This window comes from Sardina pilchardus, chromosome 16, assembly GCF_963854185.1.
Source record: "Sardina pilchardus chromosome 16, fSarPil1.1, whole genome shotgun sequence".
NCBI classification, from domain to species: domain Eukaryota; kingdom Metazoa; phylum Chordata; class Actinopteri; order Clupeiformes; family Clupeidae; genus Sardina; species Sardina pilchardus.
Window position 1 is genome coordinate 20288740 of NC_085009.1, and position 25348 is coordinate 20314087.

General features: G+C 42.0%; 1 long non-coding RNA gene across 1 annotated transcript; it reads right to left on the minus strand.

The window, feature by feature from the left end:
* Positions 1-2995: 2995 nt before the first annotated feature.
* Positions 2996-5427, minus strand: LOC134059947 (uncharacterized). Its single transcript, XR_009935097.1, has 3 exons — positions 5252-5427; positions 3516-5172; positions 2996-3436 (listed from the first exon to the last, which is right to left on the minus strand). It is a non-coding gene; the product is annotated as an uncharacterized LOC134059947 (long non-coding RNA).
* Between the last annotated feature and the right edge of the window lie 19921 nt (positions 5428-25348).

A 25348-nucleotide genomic window follows, 5' to 3' on the forward strand; every position in this document is an offset into this window, starting at 1 on the left:
CAGACGGACGGACCGTCTAGACAGACGGACAGCCAGACGGACGGACCGTCTAGACAGACAGCCAGACGGACGGACCGTCTAGACAGTGAGCCAGACGGACGGACCGTCTAGACAGACAGCCAGACAGACGGACCGTCTAGGCAGACAGCCAGACGGACGGACCGTCTAGACAGACAGCCAGACGGACAGACTGTGTAGACAGACAGCCAGACAGACGGACCGTCTAGACAGATGGAAAGCCAGACAGACGGACCGTCTAGACAGACAGCCAGATGGACGGACCGTCTAGACAGACGGACAGCCAGACAGAAGGACCATCTAGACGGATAGCCAGACGGACGGACCGTCTAGACAGACGGACAGCCAGACGGACGGACCGTCTAGACAGACGGACAGCCAGACGGACAGACTGTGTAGACAGACAGCCAGACGGACGGATCGTCTAGACAGATGGAAAGCCAGACACACGGACCGTCTAGACAGACAGCCAGACAGACGGACCGTCTAGACAGACGGACAGCCAGACGGACGGACCGTCTAGACAGACGGACAGCCAGACGGACGGACCATCTAGACAGACAGCCAGACGGACATACCGTCTAGACAGACAGCCAGACGGACGGACCATCTAGACAGACAGCCAGACGGACGGACTGTCTAGACAGATGGAAAGCCAGACAGACGGACCGTCTAGACAGACGGAGAGCCAGACAGAAGGACCAATCTAGACGGACAGCCAGACGGACGGACCGTCTAGACAGACGGACAGCCTATCTAACTCTATCGTATCTAGCCAGGGGGCTGTGGCGAGGCGGGCACAGGTGGCATCTGCTTGGTTTTTATCGCAGTAATAGTTGTACACTCGCTCTATATCATTCGTACTTGGTGGAGGTTCTGGGAAGACGCTGTTATTGAGGATGATTCTAATAGCTTATAATATATAAATACACACAGGTACACACACACACTCACATTCATGCACTCTTACACACACACACACACACACACACACACACACACACACACACACATGCATAAACACACACACACACACACATACACACAGTAGACAGGCAAGCATAAGCACGCACACACGCACTTGCATGCACACACACATAAACACAAACACGCACGCATGCAAAATCACACCCACATTAATGCACATACAAACATGCACACACACATTAACACACTCCCCCCCCCCCCACACACACACACATACCTTCACAAGTGAACTTACACACACACAAGTGAACTTACACACTCACATAAAACACAGATAAAACACACACAACCACAGGCAAGCAGACGCACACACACACATCCCTTTACCCCCACCACACACAAAATCGAAAAGAGACAGAGACAGAGACAGGGAAGCACACATACACAAAAGCAAGCACACAAATGCACACACTAAGGCCCTGTGTCCACCAATCGTGTTTTTTATGCTGAGAGCGCCCTCAACCTCCTTTTCTCGGCGCTACGAGAAGTGTTTATTATTGCTATGTTACCAAAACCAGAGACGGTTTATAACGAGAAGTGACATTGACGAGCCCGGCGCTGTTCTAAAAGTTGAACAGATTTCAACTTTGAGCGCTCTGAGCGCTGCGGTAAATAACGGTCAGCGCCTTTTTACCGCCAAGGGCGCTCAGCGCTGTGAACGCTGAGCTACATAGACTTTCTATTGTCGCCGTCGGCGCAAAAAACGCGATTGGTGGACACAGGGCCTAATTTACATACACAAAAGTTGCAGCAGGGGATGGAGTAGGGGATGGAAACAAATTGACAAGTTTGATTCATTTTTGAGAGAATGTGCAGGACTCTGCGGTCATATTTTGTACCACTTTGTGGTACATTTAGTTGTAGTCCTATTAGTAGCACCTAAAATCTCATCAACCTGTATGCATGCAGCCAAAAACAGGCATAGCCATGCACACAAGATACATTTTGGTTAGCAACCTCTCGGATATACTGTATCTAAATTTGATCCAATGAGTGTAAACTGAATCTTTTACAGTAGCTGTTGACAACCTGTTTAAGAGCCAATAATCCTGATTTATGAGAAACACTTGTGTTGATAGGGACTATATTCTCTAATCATACATGACTGAAATATATACATACACACATGCTCCATTTGACTTATAAAGATACAATTTGGTTTGACCCTATTACTTGCAACGTGCAATTGAGCTTTCTGGTGACTGCCTATGTGGTCTGTCTGTGGTGCAGTATAGGACAGGTGCTCAACTTCTATGTGCGATGGCTCAGTTAAGCATGTGGTTTTCTATAACACATAACACATTTTACATTTGCAACATGAATTAATTTACTGTATATTGTAGTGTTGATCATCAGCATTGGAAGATGAATGAGAAAAAACAAACCATGCACAAGATTTAATTTCTTGCAACTTAAAGAGCTACTGTAATAATGCAGTCATCCTCATTATTGGTCAGTGTGAAGCTCTATCTGTCTGTAATCCTTGTTGGTGCAACCCACCCTACATGATTTACACCATATTCAACTGTGATGTGAACTTATCTTAGATACATATATACATACAGTATATGTGCTTCATTTGACTTATCAAGATACAATTTGGTTTGACCCATTTAACATGCACTTGCAACTTGCGGTTGAGCTTTCTGGTGACTGCCTATGTGGTCTGTTTGTGGTGCAGTATAGAGCAGGTGCTCAGCTTCTATGTGCGATGGCTCAGCTAAGCATGTGGTTTTCTACACATAACACATTTTACATTTGCAACATGATATCATATAGTGTTCAATGTTTTTCAGTAATCAAAATAAAAAAACACACACTCTCAAGTATTTGCTTTTACTGTATGTAACAGGGTGGTCAGGGCAACCACCCCAAATCTGTAGCCTGACTACGCCACCCTGGGGCCTAGCGCCTCAGGGAATCTTTAGGAGATTGAGACTTTTACTGAGACTGAGCTGCACAGGTTCGATCAAGCATAAGGAGACATGAATTCCGAAAATAAACAATTTATTAAACATTAAAGACAGACATTCTAACAAAGAGGGAGGGGTAACAAATAACAGAGACAGGCAGAGCTTGCCTGAGGGGGCAGGCTAATATCAAGGGTGATACGTTCGCACCAAACACAGCAAGTCTATGAAAGTGTCTCACACAGTAATGCAGCTCTCCACAGCAAGCAACTCTCAGTACACACACACACTCACTCTAGTTCCCCAGCAAGTGACTAGGCCCCACCCCCCATTAACACTCTGCCTCCTCACAAAAGAAAGACAATGGACAAAGACAATCATACCAAAAGTAACAGACAAAATAGTAAATCAAACATCAAACAAAACTAAATGAAGACAAGACAGCAGCCTGACCAACTGTAGCAGTCCGGAGAGGCAGGCGACATCACCCCTGCCGTAGTCCGGACAGGCAGGGCACCCAGCTACAGTACATAAAACGATAAACATTAACCACAATGACAAAAACTAATACAAACAGAAACACTCAAAAAGGTCGCATACCTGGTGGAAGGCTCTGGTGTGCTCACACACCTTCTTGCAGCAGAGCCTACACCGTTTGCTAGCCACCATGCTCTTAAATAGGCTGCACTTGAGCCCGTTTACCAATTAAGGTCACTGCCCCGCCCCTCGTTACTCAATTGGCAGGCTAGAGGGAAGACACAGGGGCAGCAGTCAGTCTATCCTACTACATTCTTCCCCCCCAAGATGTATCGTCGTCCCGACGATACACCTTTAAAACGAGCACATGAGGGGTTGGTAAGGGCTCACTCAGGCACAAGTCCACATATAATTAAAATCAAGCAGATAATTGGCAGCCAGGTTGACCCCGGTGCTGCCACTCAACCCCATGATGGGGATGAGTCTGGTCACTGGACCAGACCCCAGATACAGGGGACCCCGCGACCAGCGCGGCTACCCAAATGCTCCAGTGGCATGCAGTCTGGCCAATGGGCCAGTTCTGCTACCCAGATTCAGGGGACCCAGTGTCTCAAGCACTGCTACCCAACTGGGGACCCAGTGTTTCAAACACTGCTACCCAACACACAAGGACACAGCATGGTCAGTAGGCCAATGCTGGAATGTGGAACACCAGGGGCCCCTCAGAAAACCCCGCTAATGGGACCCACCCCATGACCCAGTGATTCTCTGAGGCTGACCCCCGGCTACCTATTAAAATGGTTAAAATGGGTAAGCTGCAAAACCCATGGCAAACACACATACCCTGACCTCCCCCCCATAAGTCCAAAAGTCTTGCTCGTCCCACTCCAACATGAATCCTCCTGATAGTGGGTATAGTCCTTTCATGGGTCGATCCCGCCCAACCGACGGAGGCGCCATCCGCCGGACTGGTCAAAAGGAGGCACAGAGGACTTCAACACGGTGAGGGTAGGGACTTGGGATGTTGGAGGCTGGACTTCAGAGGGTTCCTGGTATGTGATTTTCTGGTCAGCTGCTGTCTTGTCTTGAAAATAAGGAAAACAAAGAAAAACAAGCACAACACAAATATGCAACTCTAACAAAAGAAAAGAAAGGAATTCATGTCTTTAGCTTGCTGCCGACTTACGCCAGAATGTAACAGGGTGGTCAGGGCAACCACCCCAAATCTGTAGCCTGACTACGCCACCCTGGGGCCTAGCGCCTCAGGGAATCTTTAGGAGATTGAGACTTTTACTGAGACTGAGCTGCACAGGTTCGATCAAGCATAAGGAGACATGAATTCCGAAAATAAACAATTTATTAAACATTAAAGACAGACATTCTAACAAAGAGGGAGGGGTAACAAATAACAGAGACAGGCAGAGCTTGCCTGAGGGGGCAGGCTAATATCAAGGGTGATACGTTCGCACCAAACACAGCAAGTCTATGAAAGTGTCTCACACAGTAATGCAGCTCTCCACAGCAAGCAACTCTCAGTACACACACACACTCACTCTAGTTCCCCAGCAAGTGACTAGGCCCCACCCCCCATTAACACTCTGCCTCCTCACAAAAGAAAGACAATGGACAAAGACAATCATACCAAAAGTAACAGACAAAATAGTAAATCAAACATCAAACAAAACTAAATGAAGACAAGACAGCAGCCTGACCAACTGTAGCAGTCCGGAGAGGCAGGCGACATCACCCCTGCCGTAGTCCGGACAGGCAGGGCACCCAGCTACAGTACATAAAACGATAAACATTAACCACAATGACAAAAACTAATACAAACAGAAACACTCAAAAAGGTCGCATACCTGGTGGAAGGCTCTGGTGTGCTCACACACCTTCTTGCAGCAGAGCCTACACCGTTTGCTAGCCACCATGCTCTTAAATAGGCTGCACTTGAGCCCGTTTACCAATTAAGGTCACTGCCCCGCCCCTCGTTACTCAATTGGCAGGCTAGAGGGAAGACACAGGGGCAGCAGTCAGTCTATCCTACTACATGTAGTAAGACTTTATTGGAACATGTGCATGCCCTTCCCAAACACGTTCCGGCCCTGGGCCGTCAACATTGATTGTTGGCCATCATCAGCATTGGAAAAAGAGATAAAAAATAATAATAAAAAAAACAAAGCGTGTTCGAGGTTTGATTTCTTGGAACTGCAGGGCTGAAGCCTAATGAACTAAAAATGTGGTCATCCTCATTCTTGGTCAGTGAGAAGCTCTGTCTGCAATGGCAGCCTTCTGTGACACTCTTTGCAGACCAACATACACAGCAGAGGGTCTGCTATCAATCTCAGACTCACAACGGGAGAAAAGATGTCATCTTCAAAACGAGTAAAGCTGACAACAATAGTAAGACCATAGAGAAAAATGAGCGTGAAGACTGCTACAATGAGCACATTCAAGCCTGACCTCCTGTCTTTGCATAGTAGACAAGATAATACCGCTGCAATGCAGGTCATTCCACACAAGATGGCATTTATTGTCCAAGTAGCAACGTATCTATGGAAGGTCAAGGCACACGTCCACAGCGTCAGAGAGATGGAGATGGACACGAGTGGAGAGGAGAGGCACCCGGAGAAGAGGGGAATTCCCTCTAGCGCCACCAACTGGTGGAGGTGAAAACCACAAAGTCTTATGGCAACAAATAGATGGTTATCTGAAAAAATGTGGGTTCCGAATAAATCTGCCAACATCAAAGGGATGAGAAGGAGCTCCAGGGCATCACTGAAGAGGAGGCAGATGATGAAGGTTGAGACTCTACCACCCGCAGCTTGTAGCTGACGCAGTGATCGGACAGCCCAAACCAGACAGGGCAGACCCACACACAGGCCAGTGGTGAGGAAAATCACTGTTCTGATGTACACAGAGTCTCTGGTGTTGTCCATGATCTGTCCTCAAATCTATCAGTAAAAAACACAGTTGAATTAGTTTTAAAAAGAAGATTATCAAATATATTGGTATTCTACATCTGTCAACTTCCGGTCCCATTTTGAGTTTTTTTGCCTGCATTGTACATCATCTACTGTACTAAGGAGGCCACTGTTTCCACATGCTAAACTGATTCCTAACATGCTGCAATAGAGATTGAGAACGTGACATAAAACGCAACGCATTTTGGGAATCAGCGGCCCAAAACTAAAGTAGTTTTACTGACGTGCGGGAACAAAGCAGTGCAGTTGTTGAAATGCCGTTTACCTGCTGTGTAATAAAATTCAATAGAGTAACATGAAGCTTATCTTTTATCGTTTTCCAACGTGGAAAAATAATAGTACACGCCATGTTTCAGAGGTGACAAAAAGGCTAGGAATGTCATGGATAGCAGCAGTAAGGAAGCGCAAGATTATGTTCTGTTTTTCACACCATTTTTTCACACTGAGTTTTCATTATTATCATGCCAGATCATAGACCCAGAACACTAGATTAGGCCTGGCATCAGGCGAGCCAAACATACCCATAATTCTTTGTGTTTTGATGATGTTGGTCACATGTCTTAGCGATCTCTATACTGCAGTAAGTTTACATTTCACATTTAACATTGATTTAGCAATCTCTCTCTCTCTCTCTCTAAATATATATTTGTACTGAAGGCCTACAGCACACAACACAGTTCAAAGCTTGTTTTCCACAACTTATTTTTTAGTCAAAATAAAAATTCATTATGCTCCCTGGCCAGTTGACCTCATGTCATCAAACCAATTGTGTAACATAGTGACAGTTTGCTTGTTTGAATATGAGTGACATTAACATTTCTATTGGACTTATCTGAGGAGTTGTGATAGATGTCAGAGCATAATTCTACTTCTCTAATACATGCATGAAGATGTTACAGCCAGTGGCCAGAGGTTGGACCCAAAAGTAGGACACGGCAAAGATGGTTGACAAAGAAATGTATATATTTATCATTATGAACTTCATTTGTGTGCGTCAAAGTTATAATCCACACTTTCATATGTGTGTTCAAAGTTGCTATTCACAGTTTCACATGGGAGCCTCAGAGGAACGCTATGCACCTGCAGATAACAAACGAGAGGAGGATTTTAGGGAGGTTTCGACCAAGGTCATGCTGACTTGTTTTGCTCTCTGCTTTTCTTTAATAAAAGAGCCTCTTTGCGTCCAAGAGCTCAGAGACTGTTTCGGAGAGGTAAAGCACCTCCTCTCTATGTCTCTCCTCTTGGCGCCAGAGTATACTGAAAATTATACTACTTGTCTGTGGTTCTTGTGTGATAATATTGGGAAGATTTTCCTGACATTCTTTGGTCCTTCGAGCCGGATGTCAATATATCCTTTCTGGAACTGATCGTCGGAAGTTGAAGACTGCAGCAGCCCGCGGACTACAACCGTGGAAAAGCCCCGTACGGTGAATTCCGTGCAGGCCAGCCGACGGCGACCAGCTCCTAGACTGGATTGACGACTTCCAAACTACAGAGCAGAACCATAACAGTGTGAGTATAATTTCATAGGCCTAGGGAAAAGTCGCATTAAGTTGCCGTTCCCAAGGGAAAAGTCGCATTAAGTTGCCGTTCTCTTAATACAGCTGTAAAAAAGATAGACTTTCCAGGGGGGTTCGAGTCCCGCCTGAGGTTTATCTAAAAAGGGGGGTTAGAGTCCCACCTTAAAAATAGGGGGTTAGAGTCCCGCCTGAACTATCAAATAGGGGTTCGAGTCCACTATATTGATAATAGAGGGAAAGAAAGAGTCCTGAACTATCAAATAGGGGTTAGAGTCCACTATATTGATAATAGAGGGAAAGAAGGAGTGTGACTGAGAAGTGTGTGTGTGAAGGGATTGTCTGTGAGTTAAAACGAACAACAGAGCCTGTGAGAGATAAAACACCCAGGGGAAGCCGGACTAAGGTCTAGAAGCTCGCTTCCCAGGCTTGTTGTTTGCCCTAAGAGGACGACACAGAACAACCTCTTATTTGTGCAAAATGGGGAATACTCAAGATAAAGAACAACTTTTGAAAGGCGATGCCAAATTCATAGCTAGAGTCCATCCAGGAACTGAAAATTGGCTATTACGATGGAAAAATAAATTCGAATTTGCAAACTAAAACCAAAATTATCATCATGCCATGCAGAAGTGCACCTGTATGACGATGATGATGATTACGGTAAAACTCCAAATTGGACCCCACCGCCGCCTCCGGTGGAGGCATTTCCAATGGTAGAACTGCCCAATCCAACATTTAAGCCAGACGTGGCTGAGGGTCAAAATAATCCACGGTTAATGTATGTCTATAGGACATGGACACAGGACGACGTAAAAAAAAAAAAAATTAAAAAAAAAAGCAGTGGAGGGAATTCCATCTCATAAAGCCCAAATTGAAGAATTTTGCGACGAAATGAAAAACATAATAGCGGTGTACCACCTGAATGGTTTCGAGGTCGAAAGGATGTTCCGCTTTAAAATGGGCTCTGATTGGAGCCGTGTTAAAGATAGATTTGTAGCCCATCAGGCTGGTACAGCGTATGCGCCTGGTTCTCTGGATTTAAATCAACAAGTCCAAAGCCTAGAGAATAAATGTAAAGACGTGTTTAAAAAAACATTGCAAATACACCAAAATACACGCCACCACACAGAAAGATAATGAAGATGTCTGAGAGTTTAGAGACAGATTTGAAAAAGTGTTTATAACGGCCTGAAGTCAGGGAGTGCAGAAGATAAGATAATTTATGGACAGCAATTAAAACAAGCATTACTCCAGAGTTTCAGACCAGAGATAAAAGGCTGGATAGAGAAACATTTTGTTACTTTCAGAACTACAGAACTGCCAGATTTTATGGAACATGCTAAACATGCAGAGAAAACAGTGAAAAATAAAAAGAAAGTAAGAGAAAAGAAAGACTCAGAGAAAGTAGGGGAAGCATTTGTGATGGCATTACAAGGCAGAAATGGGTCAGAACAGAGAGATTATGAAAATGAAGGTGATGATAGCAACAACTGTTTCAGGTGTGGGGGTCGCGGGCATTGGTCTCGTGTTTGCCCCACCAAAGATGAGAAAGAACAAAGATACGATAGTGACTAAGTGACTAAGTAAGTGGAGAAGGAAAAGTAAGTGGAGAAGGAGAAGAGCTAGAAATGTTTGAGGAATTTCTAGACTAGAGCTGATGTGTGTTTAAATGACTAAGAAAGTGAAGAAAGAAAGCCTACATATTAAACTAAACATTTAAATTAAATATTTCAATTCTGTTGAAGTTGTGCTTTTTCACCCATTGACTGTGAAAATCCCACATGCCGTCTCCCTACTGCTGTTATAAACTAACATGGCATTCTTATCTCGTATGACAGTATTGTTATCACAACCACACATTAAATATGGTGTAAACAAAGCAGCTTATCCAGTGACTAACTGCTAAATTAGAAGTTAAACTTTTGTCTGCCACATCCTCTGCACAGGTAGCCGAATTGACTGGGCTGACCAGAGCATGTGAGCTTTTTGCCAAAAAGAAAGTGACAATATACACAGACAGCCAATATGCCTTTGCTGTGTCTTACATTGCTGAAATCAATGTACAAATGGGTAGCAATTTTGAGTCATGGGCAGAGCCATGTCTCAACAGGAGGGATGTGTGAACTAGTAGACAAACACTATAACGTATAGATTTACAAACTACTCACAAAATGTTTGTTATCAGTGCATCATATGTACTGTATTGATGTAGGAGTAGTGGAACAACTAATTAAAACACTGCGTTCAAAGGAATATGTGGACACGGATACTGCTCCCTCTCTCTCTGTTTTTCCACAGGATCCCAGAGTGAAACCAGAAGATTGGGTGTTCATCAAAGTCATAAAGAAAAAGTGCTGGTCTGACCCGCGTTGGGAAGGACCCCACCGAATCATCCTATCTACACCCACTACAGTGAAGGTGGAGGGCCGGACCGCTGGACGCATCTCTCTCACTGTAAGGTTCAGTCAACCGCTGAGGAGGGGAAGCCCGACTGCAAAGGGGATTAGAGGTTTAGAATCTAGTCGTCTCAACGTCGGTGAAGATTTTGGATCCTCCTAAGCTTAGTGACGATGCCTTGAGGTAACAGACTTTTAGTGTGGAGGATGGTCCTGGGAGCGGCTATCATTCTCACCTTGCTGACAATTTTGTTAAGGACTGAACAAAGACTTTTTTCTTGAAAGACAAAGGAAGCCGAAAAAAAAAAAAGATTGATTTTGTCAGAGGATGTGCATACCTACATCACACATGTGTATCACTTAAATTCATGGTATCGTTATGCTCAAATGCTGGCTGATTTGAATAATGTGTCTGATATCTATGTGTGTTCTCTGATGCCAATATCTGTTTATCATTCCCGTTTAACAGCCGTACAATTCCTCATGGACAGAGCTTGTGTATAGGTGAAGGGAAGTCTGGCAAAGATGACTTATAATTCATCCCACATGACAATACATAAAAATGGTATTAACATGATCTGTGAACCTTGTGCAGTGACACAAGTACATAAAGTCTAGTGTAACATTAATGATGTTAGACCTAAAACAAGATTCCCACTGTGTTTTTTCAGAGATGGTTCTGTGCCGGTGGGGAGTTTGCCTCTCTACAGGTGTTATCAGTGAAGTTTAGAATGTAGCCCTACATTTTGTAGAATTAAGCTTTGATTATTTGAGGACTAGCCCTCATTGCATATAGCCCATCAAAATGTTGATGTGAATTTGCTTGCTTGATTGATGTGATAATATGGGGCTGGGAAAAGCATATGTGTAGTAGAAGGTGAGTTTTTCTCCTCTTGCTTGTGTAAACAAGTGCCGCTGCTATAGCAGGGTAATGGAAGAATTTTTCCTTCAACGGTTTTCTCCTCAAATTAAGATCAATCATGACTGAGGTTTTCCGGTAAGGTTTTCGCTTCCATCAAAAGGTTTGAAACTTGCTATTCGAGTTGGTAACAATTGCTACACGCTTTGATTTTGATTTTATGTGTGTGGTTGGAATAAGGGTATGTTTAGTGTGATGACAATATATACATATTTCAGTTTTCTTTTTTATTAGTTTTAGTTAAGAAGTTTAATCCTTTTGGTTTAAATGTAATGTTTGATTTATTAACCTCATAATCAACAAAGAAGTTGTTGCATAAAACCTGTATTGGAGATGTAGCAATGAAACAAATGATTGTGAAGTTTAGTAATGATAAACAGGAGGGAAATGACAAAGAAATTTATATATTTATCATTATGAACTTCATTTGTGTGCGTCAAAGTTATAATCCACACTTTCATATGTGTGTTCAAAGTTGCTATTCACAGTTTCACATGGGAGCCTCAGAGGAACGCTATGCACCTGCAGATAACAAACGAGAGGAGGATTTTAGGGAGGTTTCGACCAAGGTCATGCTGACTTGTTTTGCTCTCTGCTTTTCTTTAATAAAAGAGCCTCTTTGCGTCCAAGAGCTCAGAGACTGTTTCGGAGAGGTAAAGCACCTCCTCTCTATGTCTCTCCTCTTGGCGCCAGAGTATACTGAAAATTATACTACTTGTCTGTGGTTCTTGTGTGATAATATTGGGAAGATTTTCCTGACATTCTTTGGTCCTTCGAGCCGGATGTCAATATATCCTTTCTGGAACTGATCGTCGGAAGTTGAAGACTGCAGCAGCCCGCGGACTACAACCGTGGAAAAGCCCCGTACGGTGAATTCCGTGCAGGCCAGCCGACGGCGACCAGCTCCTAGACTGGATTGACGACTTCCAAACTACAGAGCAGAACCATAACAGTGTGAGTATAATTTCATAGGCCTAGGGAAAAGTCGCATTAAGTTGCCGTTCCCAAGGGAAAAGTCGCATTAAGTTGCCGTTCTCTTAATACAGCTGTAAAAAAGATAGACTTTCCAGGGGGGTTCGAGTCCCGCCTGAGGTTTATCTAAAAAGGGGGGTTAGAGTCCCACCTTAAAAATAGGGGGTTAGAGTCCCGCCTGAACTATCAAATAGGGGTTCGAGTCCACTATATTGATAATAGAGGGAAAGAAAGAGTCCTGAACTATCAAATAGGGGTTAGAGTCCACTATATTGATAATAGAGGGAAAGAAGGAGTGTGACTGAGAAGTGTGTGTGTGAAGGGATTGTCTGTGAGTTAAAACGAACAACAGAGCCTGTGAGAGATAAAACACCCAGGGGAAGCCGGACTAAGGTCTAGAAGCTCGCTTCCCAGGCTTGTTGTTTGCCCTAAGAGGACGACACAGAACAACCTCTTATTTGTGCAAAATGGGGAATACTCAAGATAAAGAACAACTTTTGAAAGGCGATGCCAAATTCATAGCTAGAGTCCATCCAGGAACTGAAAATTGGCTATTACGATGGAAAAATAAATTCGAATTTGCAAACTAAAACCAAAATTATCATCATGCCATGCAGAAGTGCACCTGTATGACGATGATGATGATTACGGTAAAACTCCAAATTGGACCCCACCGCCGCCTCCGGTGGAGGCATTTCCAATGGTAGAACTGCCCAATCCAACATTTAAGCCAGACGTGGCTGAGGGTCAAAATAATCCACGGTTAATGTATGTCTATAGGACATGGACACAGGACGACGTAAAAAAAAAAAAAATTAAAAAAAAAAGCAGTGGAGGGAATTCCATCTCATAAAGCCCAAATTGAAGAATTTTGCGACGAAATGAAAAACATAATAGCGGTGTACCACCTGAATGGTTTCGAGGTCGAAAGGATGTTCCGCTTTAAAATGGGCTCTGATTGGAGCCGTGTTAAAGATAGATTTGTAGCCCATCAGGCTGGTACAGCGTATGCGCCTGGTTCTCTGGATTTAAATCAACAAGTCCAAAGCCTAGAGAATAAATGTAAAGACGTGTTTAAAAAAACATTGCAAATACACCAAAATACACGCCACCACACAGAAAGATAATGAAGATGTCTGAGAGTTTAGAGACAGATTTGAAAAAGTGTTTATAACGGCCTGAAGTCAGGGAGTGCAGAAGATAAGATAATTTATGGACAGCAATTAAAACAAGCATTACTCCAGAGTTTCAGACCAGAGATAAAAGGCTGGATAGAGAAACATTTTGTTACTTTCAGAACTACAGAACTGCCAGATTTTATGGAACATGCTAAACATGCAGAGAAAACAGTGAAAAATAAAAAGAAAGTAAGAGAAAAGAAAGACTCAGAGAAAGTAGGGGAAGCATTTGTGATGGCATTACAAGGCAGAAATGGGTCAGAACAGAGAGATTATGAAAATGAAGGTGATGATAGCAACAACTGTTTCAGGTGTGGGGGTCGCGGGCATTGGTCTCGTGTTTGCCCCACCAAAGATGAGAAAGAACAAAGATACGATAGTGACTAAGTGACTAAGTAAGTGGAGAAGGAAAAGTAAGTGGAGAAGGAGAAGAGCTAGAAATGTTTGAGGAATTTCTAGACTAGAGCTGATGTGTGTTTAAATGACTAAGAAAGTGAAGAAAGAAAGCCTACATATTAAACTAAACATTTAAATTAAATATTTCAATTCTGTTGAAGTTGTGCTTTTTCACCCATTGACTGTGAAAATCCCACATGCCGTCTCCCTACTGCTGTTATAAACTAACATGGCATTCTTATCTCGTATGACAGTATTGTTATCACAACCACACATTAAATATGGTGTAAACAAAGCAGCTTATCCAGTGACTAACTGCTAAATTAGAAGTTAAACTTTTGTCTGCCACATCCTCTGCACAGGTAGCCGAATTGACTGGGCTGACCAGAGCATGTGAGCTTTTTGCCAAAAAGAAAGTGACAATATACACAGACAGCCAATATGCCTTTGCTGTGTCTTACATTGCTGAAATCAATGTACAAATGGGTAGCAATTTTGAGTCATGGGCAGAGCCATGTCTCAACAGGAGGGATGTGTGAACTAGTAGACAAACACTATAACGTATAGATTTACAAACTACTCACAAAATGTTTGTTATCAGTGCATCATATGTACTGTATTGATGTAGGAGTAGTGGAACAACTAATTAAAACACTGCGTTCAAAGGAATATGTGGACACGGATACTGCTCCCTCTCTCTCTGTTTTTCCACAGGATCCCAGAGTGAAACCAGAAGATTGGGTGTTCATCAAAGTCATAAAGAAAAAGTGCTGGTCTGACCCGCGTTGGGAAGGACCCCACCGAATCATCCTATCTACACCCACTACAGTGAAGGTGGAGGGCCGGACCGCTGGACGCATCTCTCTCACTGTAAGGTTCAGTCAACCGCTGAGGAGGGGAAGCCCGACTGCAAAGGGGATTAGAGGTTTAGAATCTAGTCGTCTCAACGTCGGTGAAGATTTTGGATCCTCCTAAGCTTAGTGACGATGCCTTGAGGTAACAGACTTTTAGTGTGGAGGATGGTCCTGGGAGCGGCTATCATTCTCACCTTGCTGACAATTTTGTTAAGGACTGAACAAAGACTTTTTTCTTGAAAGACAAAGGAAGCCGAAAAAAAAAAAAGATTGATTTTGTCAGAGGATGTGCATACCTACATCACACATGTGTATCACTTAAATTCATGGTATCGTTATGCTCAAATGCTGGCTGATTTGAATAATGTGTCTGATATCTATGTGTGTTCTCTGATGCCAATATCTGTTTATCATTCCCGTTTAACAGCCGTACAATTCCTCATGGACAGAGCTTGTGTATAGGTGAAGGGAAGTCTGGCAAAGATGACTTATAATTCATCCCACATGACAATACATAAAAATGGTATTAACATGATCTGTGAACCTTGTGCAGTGACACAAGTACATAAAGTCTAGTGTAACATTAATGATGTTAGACCTAAAACAAGATTCCCACTGTGTTTTTTCAGAGATGGTTCTGTGCCGGTGGGGAGTTTGCCTCTCTACAGGTGTTATCAGTGAAGTTTAGAATGTAGCCCTACATTTTGTAGAATTAAGCTTTGATTATTTGAGGACTAGCCCTCATTGCATATAGCCCATCAAAATGTTGATGTGAATTTGCTTGCTTGATTGATGTGATAATATGGGGCTGGGAAAAGCATATGTGTAGTAGAAGGTGAGTTTTTCTCCTCTTGCTTGTGTAAACAAGTGCCGCTGCTATAGCAGGGTAATGGAAGAATTTTTCCTTCAACGGTTTTCTCCTCAAATTAAGATCAATCATGACTGAGGTTTTCCGGTAAGGTTTTCGCTTCCATCAAAAGGTTTGAAACTTGCTATTCGAGTTGGTAACAATTGCTACACGCTTTGATTTTGATTTTATGTGTGTGGTTGGAATAAGGGTATGTTTAGTGTGATGACAATATATACATATTTCAGTTTTCTTTTTTATTAGTTTTAGTTAAGAAGTTTAATCCTTTTGGTTTAAATGTAATGTTTGATTTATTAACCTCATAATCAACAAAGAAGTTGTTGCATAAAACCTGTATTGGAGATGTAGCAATGAAACAAATGATTGTGAAGTTTAGTAATGATAAACAGGAGGGAAATGACAAAGAAATTTATATATTTATCATTATGAACTTCATTTGTGTGCGTCAAAGTTATAATCCACACTTTCATATGTGTGTTCAAAGTTGCTATTCACAGTTTCACATGGGAGCCTCAGAGGAACGCTATGCACCTGCAGATAACAAACGAGAGGAGGATTTTAGGGAGGTTTCGACCAAGGTCATGCTGACTTGTTTTGCTCTCTGCTTTTCTTTAATAAAAGAGCCTCTTTGCGTCCAAGAGCTCAGAGACTGTTTCGGAGAGGTAAAGCACCTCCTCTCTATGTCTCTCCTCTTGGCGCCAGAGTATACTGAAAATTATACTACTTGTCTGTGGTTCTTGTGTGATAATATTGGGAAGATTTTCCTGACAATGGTAAAAGTTTTAACTGTGATTTAATGTGCTTTGGAAACAAACAAAAAGAATCTTCAAACAAAAACAGGTGCTAATTTTCAGCAGGCAAAGGCAGAGCAGAAATTCCAGTGAATGTGTAAAAAAAAAAAGTCCAGGAAAAACAGTCCATAAATGTTACTCAAAAAGAATCAGTCAGTCCAACCAAAAATGTCAAAACTCCAAAAGATCAGAAAATCTGAAATTCCTCAGGCACAACAGCGTAGCAACAAGCCGTGATAATATAAATGAAAGATTTCCAGAGCCAGGCTTGAATACTGTGCATGAATACAGGTGGACTGAGCAGAAGAGCAGGGAAACAGGAGATGTCGCTTTGGAAAAATTAATAAATGTACTGTAAATGTAAAAATCAAGCAATGAAATGTAAGATTCGATTGATTCTTGCTATACTTTCCAACTGCTGTCATTTAACATTGTCACAAATTACTTAGATCAATAAAGTATCTATCTATCTGTCTATCTATCTGAACTCATGAACGAATGACTATGTACAGCCCATCTGATCACACAGGTTCCTGTCCAGTCTCTGTTAGTGATGGCTGCCTTTGGGCAATCCTGCTGGCCAGCACACAGAGTAGAGGGTCTGCAATCAACCGCAAACTGGGGATATCACCTAGACCATACAAGTAAGCAACCAATCCAAGCACATGGAGAATAACAAATGTGAAGACTGCAACAACTACAAGAGCAAGCACATTTGAGCATGACCTTCCTGTGCATATGGATGATGTACAAGATAACAGGCATGTAGTAAGTGTTACAACACAGTTCATCAGACAGACGATGGCAAAGATTATGGTCATTATAGTTATACTTATGAAACTACCACCATAAGGGAAGAAGGCACACGTCCACAGAGTGAGGGAGATGGGGATTGAGACAAGGGGAGAGAAGAAGGCACTGGTGGAGAGGGGATATCGAAGAGAAATAATTCCCTCCAGTGCAACCAACTGATGGAGGGAAAACCCACAAAACCTTGTGGCTATGCATTCAGGATACAGTCCAAGAAGTGCTATTTCTGCTGGGTTTACAATCCCAAGTTGGGCTGATACAGTTAAAGATAAAAGAATGAGCTCCAGGGCATCACTGAAGAGGAGGAAGACACTGAAGGATGACACTCTGTCTCCCCCACCTAGGTGCAGTGATCGGACAGCCCAGATCAACGCAGGCAGACCTGCACACAGACCAGTGATGTGGAACAATACGGTTCTGATTGTGAAGGCATCTCTCTCATAATATAGAGGTTCACGAAGAAGAAATGCATTAATATTATCATGAGCATCATCATCTCTTGACATTAAAGTAACTCCAGAGAAATTGCTGTGGATGGAGTTCATGTTGTTTTTTTTGTTTGTTTGTTTGTTTTTTTCTCTCTCTCTCTCTCTCTGGTCTGTGAAGACAAAATGAAAATTGCTATTCAGAAATAAATTCAAAAAAATATATATTTAAACAAAAATATCACATGCTACGCCACCTGACTAGCCAGTTGGGTACCTGAGTAGGTTTTCCCCATTTAAAGGCTGTTTTTCAGCTGACACACAGACTGGACAAATAGCGGATTTTGATGATCCTGTAAATGTGATACTGTATGTTTTGATAATGTGACAAAAAGTGTAATGGTATAGAAGAAGTGACTTCCCCTTTAGGAAGGCAAATGCTGAGCAGAACATACTTGCGTGTCACCTGACATGCCAGCTCAGTATCTGCCCTAATTACTGCACCTCAGATAGACCACATAGGCAGCGATCAGAAAATTCCACCACAAGGAGAAACGTGTGATAGTAAACTGGGTCAAACCAGTGAATATGTTATACTATACTGTGTCAACACCAAATGAAGATACTTTATGTACTGGTTGATCATTCAAAGTGCTGATTCGTGTGATCTCTATGGGCAGGTGGGGCAGCGAACTACCTGAAGCATCCTCCACCAAAAAACAGTTTCTCAGTAAGTCATTGCTCAAAGTCTATTTTTCACAATGCGATTGTCACAATAATATCTATAGTTTATGCAACCTTAACATTTTTTGCTCTGTTGACATAAACTTTTGTGCTGATGGTTGGTGACGATAGTTGAGTTTAACGTAGCATATCCCACTAAACATTACGTCTGATAGACGTGCATGATCAGGACAGCACAAATCAGGTCTTTCTTGCGTCCGTCAGTCCAAGACGAATTCTGGATGACTGCACGATGTGCAAACCGCTATTTAGAAGTCTAAACATGACCCCATTTGGACATTAACAGGATTACTGTAGGTAACCTTTTTTTGGACGTACTGTATACAGAGGTCCAGTAGCCTGGTTAACGCCACCACATCTTAATGAGATGTGGTCTGGGAACCAAACATTAATTTTCTTGTATTTGAGGCATGGTTTACAAATGCCCAAATATGGTATCTTCCTTGACTTGGCAGCTAATGGATTTAGTAGCATAATTGGACAAGTGTGATTAAGTTGGTGTTATATTGGACGTTGGATATTCTACACATTTGACAAAATCTATTTAGTACTGGCTTCGATGGAGCAACTTTGATGTGTTAAAATGCAAGGCCTGCCTACAGTATATAACACAAAGCGTCTTTTACCCAAAAAGCATTTTTTGATTTTATACAATTTGTGATGTTTGTAAAACCTGTGCGGCTCTATTATCTAAAATCTATGACATTACATTTAGCAGACACTTTTTTTGTCCAAAGTGACTTACAGTATACAGTATGTCGACTATATTGAAAGGGATTATTGTCAATTACGCTGCTTTACTTTTTGACTAACCCATGTCAAAACACATAGGGTGAACTCAGCTAACTGCCCCACACATACTGTAACACAAAGTTTCTTTTCTCCAAAAAAGCACCCTTTGATTTTATACAAAAAAAAATAAATTCAGTCCTACAGTCCTAAAGGGATCCTTTCTACCGATGATAACATTTGTTCAGCTATTATTTTACACTTTTTGAAGAACATGATACTCCTCTGCAGGCCATGCATATGCACATTCCCCTTGACAATCACCCACCCAAACCAGCTTTAGCATCAGTCGTTGTTTATTCTTCCTTGGTAACAGGACTCTAATATAATCAAATTCAAAGCAAATGGGCAGCTAAGCTACTGTAATTGCACTGGTATAAAGCAAGAAACCGCTAATTCACTTGTTTAGATATAAATGATATTACCAAACATATTTTTGATGTTTCCAATTGACTTACCTGAGTGGTGTAGACTATGAGTCAGTTTGACTCTGAAGAGCAGGCAACTCTGAAGTAAACCACATACAGTACTTCTCATATGCCTCTGACACATGACACAAACACACATACCCACACATGCACACACATCAGCAAACCCTCCCCCATCATGTGGCAGTGGAGACCTCGACTTCTTCATGTCGCTACCTGAAGATGATAAACACTGTTTTCCTGAGATGAATCAATCTATCCTCTCATCCACCCATCAAACCTTCCATCCATCCATCCATCCATCCATCCATCCATCCATCAGCAGGAAAGTATATTGAACGTTTTGGGTCACTTGCCTTAACTCGCATATGAACTTAAGTTAGATCCCATTCTTAATCCATAGGGTTTAATGTGACGATGGCCCCCTCCTGTTCCAACATGACTGAGGTTACTGTGTGTGCGTCTGGTGTGTGTTTGCGTGCTTGCGTGTGTGCGTGCATGTGTGTTGTGTTGTGATTGCCATTTGTCACAGAGAGAAGCATGTGGTTAACTTCATAGCTGGCTTGTCCTCAGCAGAGTTTGGAAAATACTCATATCCTACCACGCTTAGGTAAATCCACTGGAAACATCACAAATGTTTTTTGCAAATGCTATTTTAATTACTGTACTATCATCTCTGTAATAGGTCATTATAGTCCTTTTCATAGTATGGGTCAAACATAATCATTGTTATTATGTTATGTACTGTATCTCACAAGAGGAGACATTAACAATGTTGCTGATTGTTTTGCGAGATAGTACAAAACTCGTTATTAGCCATCCCTCAATAAAGTCGTTTAGCCTTCTGGCTGCAGCAAGTGGTGATAACATCTTATTCAAAATTGGCAAAGGAGAGCATTTGCTTATTTACAGGTGGTGACAGCAATGTAAATGCTAATGTTTAAGTAGCCTAAGTGATTGATTGCCATGCAAGCATACAGTACATGACTGCCATGATGACAATCTATAAATAATAAATACATTTTGTTCACATTACTGAGATGCTCTAGTGCAGGCCTGCTGGGGTTATGGTTAGGCACAGGGGTAGGGGGAATGTGCTGGAGTGTGTGTGCAGGCTCACTGGGCCCGCCATAGCCGGGGTGGCAAGCAGGCTCTAGTGGATAAAATGACGTTTCAAAATATTCACCCCAAATTCTTCAAAAATCACAAATGTAAGATAAGTGTATGACTATTTGTATTTATTTATCATATTGTACATGGGAATGAGGAACATTGAACAATGAGGAACATTCACACACAGGGGCCCGTTGTGCCATTGGCCAAGACACCTAACCTTGAGTTATTTTGGGGAGAATGGCCCTTGTAACAAAATTGACATATACAGTATATGTCGCCTTGAATAAATGTGTCTGCTAAATAAATTAATGTAGATATAACAGGTTACCATTGGCTGTCTTTTTTCAACCATTTAGATTTGAACTTCCCTAAAATATTTATACTGTGTTTTACCAAAGTCCTTTTATGCAAGTCTCCCCATTCAGCCACTATATCTTGACTCAAGAGGTTGGGGACTGGTTTGAACCAGTTCATCACCACATGTCTCTCCTTGTGGTTGAACTTTCTGATCGCTGCCTGTGTGGTCTGTCTGTGGTGCAGTAATTAGGTCAGACAGGTACAACAGGTGGCACAACTATGTGGTGTTCTTCACTCCACTCAAACTCGTCTTATTTTTGAAAACATTCTCTTGTTCTCTTCACAGATTAGAGGATACACCATGAACTCCACCAGCAGCTACTCCACTGAACTTCATCAGGTTGATAAATATGATGACTTGACCCACCACCACCCCACTAGACGTGATCCATGTCATAAATATGATGCTGGTGATCTTGTCATCGGCTGTTCACTCTTCCTGCTCTCTGGTCTGTGTGTGGGTCTACCCACTCTGATCTGGGCTGTCCGATCACTGCATCAGCAGCTCCAAGGAGGAGCTAGAGTCTCAACCTTCATCATCTTCCTCCTCTTCAGTGACACCCTGGAGCTAATCCTCATTCCTTTCCTCGTGGCATCATTTATTTCCACACTAATGTTCAGTGATCTCACCCCACCCCGTCTTGTATATGCCTTCATCTCATCTGAGATTTTGTGGTTTTTATTTTCACCAGTTGGTGGCGCTGGAGGGACTCCTTGCTCTTCGTAATCCCCTCTGCTCCAGACGCCTCTCCTCTCCACTCATCTCCATCCCTCTCTCCAGCACTCTGTGGCTGTGTGCCTTCACTGCTGACTTTTATACCGTCCACGTTGTACTGAATAGCGTAATCTGTGTGCTGACTTGTGTTGTAGCGGTTATTTCGTGTGTTTTGGCTTTTAAGGCATCTTGCTCATCCTCGCACAGAGATAGGAAGCCGGCCTTAAAGATGCTTGCTGTAGCACTGGTCACACTGATTGTCCTGGATGGGCCATTTATTCTAGTGTTTTTGATCAGCTCTATAATAATGTACTTCTGTGACTCTGGACAATGGTTAGTATCAGTCTTTCTTATGAGTTTGCGGCTGATTTCAGACCCTCTGCTGTGTGTGTTGGTGTGTAGGGAAATCTCCAGCAGGCAGCCCCCAGACACAAACAACACTCCGATCTAGATGATCTTGTCCTGACTGAACTCCCCTGTTTGCCTTATTTAGGTGGCAGCCATTGTAAACCAAAACGAATATAGGGTACACAAACTGATTAATCATTAATGACACAGTGACACTCCTTTTTGTTTACACAATGGCTGCCGTGTAAATAAGGTGAGTGGCGCATTAATTTAACCCAACACACTGTAGATAGCCAGTAGCATGGTAATAACACTGACTTCATTCAGATGGACATAACACAAACGTAGACCTCAGCACAAAGTGTGACATAGCAGAAAGTGCCCTATTCATGCGGTGTTTTTTTGAAAAACAAAACAAGGCTACACAAATCATAGGATTGCTGTGTTGTATTCACCTGTAGGTGGTGAGAATTATATAGTCACACTGCACCCCATAGCCTCCTTTTGGTTTACACAATGGCCGTCGCGTGAATAAGTCATTGATGGCGTTAGTTCATGCACAAGAACAAGACATTGCACTTTGCCCAGCATTCACATCAGGGCTCAAATAAAGTAGAAGTCCCAGCTGAAATACGAGGGTGTCCTACAGTAGTTAGATCTTCAACCAGAGCACAGGGAGTAAATAGACTGCAACAACAAGGTTGGAATATTGTGTTTAAAACTTCATGAATATTGGTTTCCATGTTGCCATGATTTTTTAATGTACTTTCAAATACTTGTGCTTATTTAATTTCATCACTTGAAAGCAATTTGCAATTACACAAGATATTTCAACTTCATAACACATGTTTTAGTGTGTATGTGTGTATACATGTATTTTCCCCTGCCTTTTGAGAAGTTGTATGAACTTCTGTTCCTTACATTCAAACATTAACATTTCCTATGATCTTCTGTCCAAATAAACAATATTTCCACTCAGACATGGCCTTTGTGAACATGTTACTGTTATAAAACCGTCTTAAAGTAATTTCCAATTCATGATAAACTAAGGTCTCACTATGGGAACATAAATCCCCATAATACTGTACTGTATGTATTTATATGTGCTGTATGTGGGCCTAAAAGCCCAAAACAGAAAAAGTAGGGACAATGCATAACATACAGGACAGAACAGGAATGTGATCATCTACAAATTCTGAAAACCCATGCTTACAGTAGCTGCAAAACGTTTCAACACAGTTAAAAATGACAAATGTGACTATTTCATTGAATATATAACTGTATGTTCATTTTGAATTTTATATAACTTTGATAGGCTATACCTTGTCCTTGAAATAAAGGTGTATAACCATGTAATAATTCCAATAATTCCAGTAATTTGTAAGATCTGAATTTATATTTATTCTCAGATTGAATTGAATTGAATTGAAATGTGTTTTAATGTCCCCAAGGGGCAATTCATCTCACAACAGGTAGCCAACACATATACACATTCACACATAAACACATAAAAACATGAAGTAATGAATAGATATAAATAAATAAATACACAGACGGTGTGAACAGACAATCATGCAGTAATATAAATGTTTATTGAAATATTTAGGCTTAATTCTTTAAAAAACAAATGCAGAGGGACATGTAACTTACATAAAAAGCATCATCATGCCATAGGAACATAACCCAGATAAAGAAAATCTATTGTCACATGATAGGTAAACAAATGTGGTGCTGACTGGGTGTCCTGGCTGTACTGCCCCTACAAACACAATCAGTGTCACAAATGGTGAGAACCAATTATATACATCCTCGATACCTTGTGAACCATTTAAACTAAATGTATGCTATGTACATTGTGTGTGTGTGTGTGTGTGTGTGTGTGTGTGTGTGTGTGTGTGTGTGTGTGTGTGTGTGTGTGTGTAAAGATGCTGATGTCACAAGGAAACATTTTGTGCAGATTATAAAAAAAAGAACATCTCAATTGTCAATTGTACCAAATCTTCCTATTACAGATACGATCTCACATTAAACATCTCTCACACATAGCTAAAGAGTGAGTGCATATGGTCGAACAAAAACCATCATCTATCTTAAATAAATATAGACATATTCATTTTATGCCATATATCCTACAAAACAGAAATAAAACCAAATGACATATAGGAAAATAAGAGACACAGCAACATCTACACAAGGCTGATTTACTGCAGCTGCCCACCAGCAGTGTTGATTACAGTCAAACTGATATATGTATAATAATAAATGTTACATAATGTGGTCAAACTGATCCCTGGTCAGTTGAGCTCTGTCTCTGTACCAATATGGTTGCCATGGGGATCTCCCTGCAGACCAGCACACAGAGTAGCGGGTCTGCAAACAACCGCAAATTAGCGACGGGGAAAAGCATGTGCAATTCATGTATATCACCAATATACCAGTACCTTGTATATTCAGAAATACTGAAAGAAAATGGAAGGCAATAGAAAAAAATCAGAGAAAAGAGTGCAACAGAGAGCACATCCAAGCCCGGCCGCCTGCTTGAGCATGAGCATGTAATACAAGATAGTATACATGTAACTACAACAGTGCAGAGCAGTATGCACATGGGAGGAAAAAATAAAGGGGAGGTGGCACACAGAGTGATGGAGAGGGGGATGGAGACTAGTGGAGAGGAGAGGTGCCTGGAGCAGAGGGGATATCTAAGATAAAGGATTTCCTCCAGCACCACCAACTGGTGAAAAAAACCACCACAAAGTTTAATTGCCAGGTCCGGAAATCTTTGTAGGCCTATTGGCCCTCTTACACCCCCCAGTGTGAGAGGGATGAACAGGAGCTCCACGGCATCACTGAAGAGGAGGAAGATGATGAAGGTTGAGACTCTGCCACCCCTGACTTGGAGCTGACGCAGTGATCGGACAGCCCACACCAGAGCAGGCAGACCTGCACACAGGCCAGTGATGAGGAAAATTACTGTTCTGATTTGAAAAGGTGGAGTGTATTCCTCTGGTGTCTCTGGTTTCCATGGTCTCTCTGGTGTTGTCATGGTCTATCCTCAGTTCTGTCAGTGAGACATATGTTCGCATTACTTTCACATATTTGTGCCGTGTTTGTGTTTGAAGACATCTAAAGCATTTGCATCCATACGTGTGGAAATGTGAATTATAAATTACATGCTATATTTTCATGGTGCTTCTGGTGCTTTTTTAACACACCGTAATAAACTTGGAATTGTCTGATGGACACAAAATGGCCAAATTTCACAGGTCCAGGCGCGTAGGCACGTAATTAGCATTGGGGGGGACAAGAATATGGTCTGTCGCGCGCCGAATTTTTTTATATTAATAAATAA